Genomic DNA, 4,903 nt, shown 5'->3' with positions numbered 1-4,903 from the left:
TCATACACCATACATAAAAGGAGAAGAAATTAAGGAAGGAAGAAAGAAAAGGAAAGGGTAGGGGGACTTCACCCACATATATCGAAGTTGTTAAAATGATGAATATTGTATAAAGACAAAATCAATCAATAAATCTTATATTAAAGACTTAATTTGGGGACAGACACAGAGACAGAGACATTGGAACTGAAGTAGAAAAATAATTGCAGCACAGCCTTATGTTTCTAAGTAACAGTAGCAGGCTGTTTGTGAGTGCAAACAAGCAAAAACAATTGGAGAATAAAAACACCAGGGTGAGAATGTAATCCTGAATCTGAAGAAATTACTGACAACCTTAACTACTCAAAGCTCTTTTCAGCTTAAATGACAAACAACAAAACTTCCATTAAACTTACCATTGTCCTAACGCAAAAGAGTCACTAAAAATGGCAAATCAGAGGTGAATAACTGCCTTGGCAGTTGAAAGCACTTCTTGCTCTGCAGTTTGGTTTCCTGCACCCACATCAAGTAGCTCAAAATCTCCCGAAACTCCAGCTCCCCGGGATCTGATATCCTCTTCTGACTGATAGGGACACTTACTCAAGCATATACAAACACCCCACCCCCATTAAAAATAAAAAATTATTATAAACAGAAATGATAGGGTTAGACTGGCAAGACTGCTCAGCTTGTATTTGGAAAGGTGCTTACAGCGAAGACCGATGATCCTGAGTTTGATTCCCAGACCTCACATGGTGGAAAGAATGAACTAACTCACACAGATTATTCTCTCTCTCTCTCTCTCTCTCTCTCTCTCTCTCTCTCTCTCTCTCTCTCTCTCTCTCACACACACACACACACACACACACACACACACACACACACACATACACAATGTTTTTGGATAACTTTTTCCCCAGGGAAGTAATTTGTATTTATTATCTCTTAAAAACACATAAAAAACAGCAAATTTTAAGTGTCAGGAAAGTCAAAGGAGGAATACAGAACATGGGGGAGAAGAGCCAGAGATGTGATCAGGGAGATAGGGCCGAAGAAGGGAAAAATTATGGAAAGATAAGTATGTGTCAATAAAAATTTAAATAAATAAATAAATAATAATTAAGACACAATCTCAAAAGTCTATATCTTGTTAGAAAGTCATATATAGGATAAGACAAACATGCAAATCAGTTTATAAAAGCTTGCTTCATTGTTTAAGATCTTTCTTGCTGGGCTTTGCTAGCGCTCGCCTTTAATCCCAGCACTCGGGAGGCAGAGGCAGGCAGATCTCTGTGAGTTCAAGGCCAGCCTGGTCTCTAGAGCAAGTGCCAGGATAGGCTCCAAAGGTACACAGAGAAACCCTGTCTTAAAAAACAAAAAAAAGATCTTTCTCCAAACAAGCCTAGAGCTGTGTACTGAGTCAGCTCAGATATTGAGCCTCAGTGAGCATCAACACTAGGATGTTTCTGTTTATCCTTGGAGCACTGTGGGAGAAATCTCCTTACTCTGCTTATGGTAATAGGTTGCAGAATCATCCTCCTCCACAGGATGGATGGTGAGGGTGAAGTCTGACCCAGACCCACTGCCACTGAAACTGGCAGGGACCCCAGATTCTAGGGTGGATGCTTCATAGATGAGGCATTTGAGGGTCTGTCCTGGTTTCTGTTGATAGCTGTGCACAAAATTTCGGCCATATTTAGAGACACTTTCACTGGACTTCAAGACATGATAGCCTGTTGTCCCATAGACACAGGCATGGAAGCTGGAGACTGGGTCAGCACAATGTCCCCAGTGGAACCTTGAATCATAAACACACAGATGATGGTTAAACATGTTTAGAAACCTTCCCAGGAAGGGAATTTTTCATTCAAAATATTAAGATTCATTGTGGGGCATCACTTTCAGAAACCAGAAAGTCAAAGGAATTGGGGGAACTTAAATCCAATATGCCTTAAGTCTAATGATAAAGATACTAGAGGCATGGAAAACCAGGATGGCTGCAGTGGGTGCTCCCAACACTTCTCTGCACCCTCTCACCTGTCACCCCAAGCAGCAACATCCATAGGAGGAATGCATTTGTCTCCATCTCTGAGTGCTTGAAAAGAGAATACTTATTAGGCTCCTGGCAGTTGAACTTAAAGTAGCCTCATGACCTTGGCATCCTTCCTCTTCTCCCCTTCTCATTCTTGTAGCTCCCTCCCCCCTCTTCCCATGCTCTCAATTTGCTCAGGGGATCATGACCCTTTCCGCTTCTCCAGGGGACAATGTTTGTCTCTTTTAGGGTCCTCCTTGTTTACTAGCTTCTCTGGCAATGTGGATTGTAGGCTGGTAATACTTTCTATATCATACCTAAACTTCCTGCCTGGATCCTGGCCAATCAGTGTTTTATTTACCAGCCAATAAGAGAAATATATATACAGAAGGACATCCCCCATCATCTCCTCTTTTCTGCTTAAATAAAAGATAGATTTTTAACTTTAACGTAGTAAAATTATGTATAACAAAACTATCATCAAGCAATAATTATAGTTAAGAATATTTGGTCTACTAACATTTAGCAAAATTTAAAGAAAATATTCTATTATCTATACTATCTTTGTGAGTTTAAAGTTTTTTATGTATCTTATCTGTTATCATAACTAAGGAAAATCACAGCCATAAGTATAACCTACTTGGATCTGTATTGGTAATATCCCACTCCTGACACCAGATAAAAGCATCTCTCTCTGATCCATGGTTCGCCTGATTGTAGGGGACTTATTTCATCTCTTATTTCATCTTGTCACATGTATGTCAAAAGCATGTCACAAGCATGTCACATACATTTCACACACATGTCACACGCATGTCACACGCATGTTGCATGCATGTCACAAGCATGTCACAAGCATGTCATAAGCATGTCGCATGTATGTCACATATCACATATATGTCACATGCATGTCACATGCATGTCACAAGCATGTCACATACATGTCACATATATGTCACATACCTCTCACACACACGTTGCATGTATGACTCTCATTAAACATCTGTTCATCAAACTTGCTCTGATTCCTTTGCAATATGCATTAATTGTACCCGACTATAATGGACTTTGAAGGTCCCCTGAGTTGGGCCTTACTATACCTGGGGAGGAGTTGGGTGGTGGGTTGGGGAGGTTGGAGGGGAACATAGGAGGATGGGAGGGCAAGGGAATGGGGGTGATGGATATGTATACATGAGTAGTAATTAAAGAATTAAAAAATGTAAAACAAAGAAAACAAAGTTGTCAGAGGAAGATCAAGTAGTACGGATTTTACATAGTAGGCTAAGCAGAAACTGGAAAGTAAGTTTGATTAACCTCTACACTGGGGGAAAATAAACATTAGTTACATAGAGCCTGCCAAGGACAAAGACCCTCTAAGACTTATGTTCTAGCATTTGGGAAAAACTACCTTGTTTTATAAATTTTTCCTGAGAAACACACTGGCCCATGGAATATTTCTAGTTTTGTGTTCAAATGGGATACATGAGAAATCTTTGCCAGGTCGTGATCCTATGTCCTTGTCAAACTCATTTTGAATCAGTCCACCACTTTCTTGCCTTGTTAATGTCTCCTGGAATCACATGAGAAGAAACCCTCAACTGAGGAATTCTCTAGCTGAGGTTGGCATGTGGGCATTTCTGGGACAGACTGTTTTCATTGTTAATTGAGGCCAAAAGACAAACCCTGGAATGCACACAGCACCATTTCATGGATGGCACCATGAACTGTGCAAGAGTGAAGAGAGGAAGTAGTGAGCAAACAGGCAGCATGAGTTCATTTGTTGCTGTTTGTTTCTGACTATGGCTGGAATGTGACAATCTGCTTGAATTATTGCCTTGACTTCCCCTCAATGATACATGGTAACCAGAAGCACAAACCAAACCCTTTTCTCTTCTGAACTACTTTTGGTCAGGATGTTTAATATCCACAACAGAAACAAAACTAAGACTTAAGGTCCTCTCCTTGTCTGGACTCAGGCAGATGGTTTTCTTCCTTGAATTGAATCCAATCTGAAGAATGAAGGGTGTATCCCCAAGATAGCATCCATTTCTGCCAGGAATCTTGAAGTCTTATTTTATAGCAGAAGTCCTCTAAAACTAAAACTAAATGAGTGTTGGCTACCTTGGGAAATGGTGCACTTTGGCAGTGAACTTGGCTGTGATATCTTCTTATTTCCTTTCGTTTTTTCACTTGAACCCACATGATGGCAATCACAATGTATCAGTGTTACTTCTCAAGAGAAAAAGATGCAGAACAGCAACAAGTTGACCTACTGGTGATATCTTATAGGACACCCATTATCTATGAGGAAAACTCTCCCTTTACAGATGAATATGGAAGATCTAAAGTGCATGCTCAGGAATGGTGGAAACAATGACTCCTTTCTCAGCTCAGGCTACTCTGCTCAGAGCCCTAACAGTTGTCTCTGGGGAAGAAAGTGAACTTCTTTCTCATTGTCCAATTTAGAGGGACTGCTGACTATCCAGCTCTGCAGTGATGGGGGAAGTACTTCTGTGTATGTTTATCTTATTGATTGTTAAATAGATTACTGTTTGGCCATTGAGACAGCAAGTTAGACAGAACAGATTGTCAAAGAGGATTCGGGGAAATGTAGTAGATAAGTGGTGATCTAGGCAGGAAATGACATAGCAAGGAGATTCATATCTAAGCAAGGAAACAGGAAGTGCCCCCTTTTTCCCCTTCCTCCTCCAGCAGCGCAATGTGATCCACCGGCAAGGAGGGACGCCAATAAGGCGTCTGATAAGATAAGTCTTATAAAATATATAGATGTATGATAATTAAGACTGAGCTAACAGATGAGAATCCTAGTCATTGGCCAAGCAGCATTGTATCTAATATGTCTCTGTATTATTTTGTCAATCCACGCAGCAG

General features: G+C 40.5%; 1 pseudogene; it reads right to left on the bottom strand.

Annotated features, from left to right (window-relative positions):
- Positions 1-1,449: 1,449 nt before the first annotated feature.
- Positions 1,450-2,065, bottom strand: LOC113838849 (annotated as a pseudogene).
- Between the last annotated feature and the right edge of the window lie 2,838 nt (positions 2,066-4,903).

The sequence above is a fragment of the Cricetulus griseus genome, chromosome 8 (genome assembly GCF_003668045.3).
Source record: "Cricetulus griseus strain 17A/GY chromosome 8, alternate assembly CriGri-PICRH-1.0, whole genome shotgun sequence".
Taxonomy (NCBI): domain Eukaryota; kingdom Metazoa; phylum Chordata; class Mammalia; order Rodentia; family Cricetidae; genus Cricetulus; species Cricetulus griseus.
This window is presented reverse-complemented; position numbering and strand designations above follow the sequence as displayed.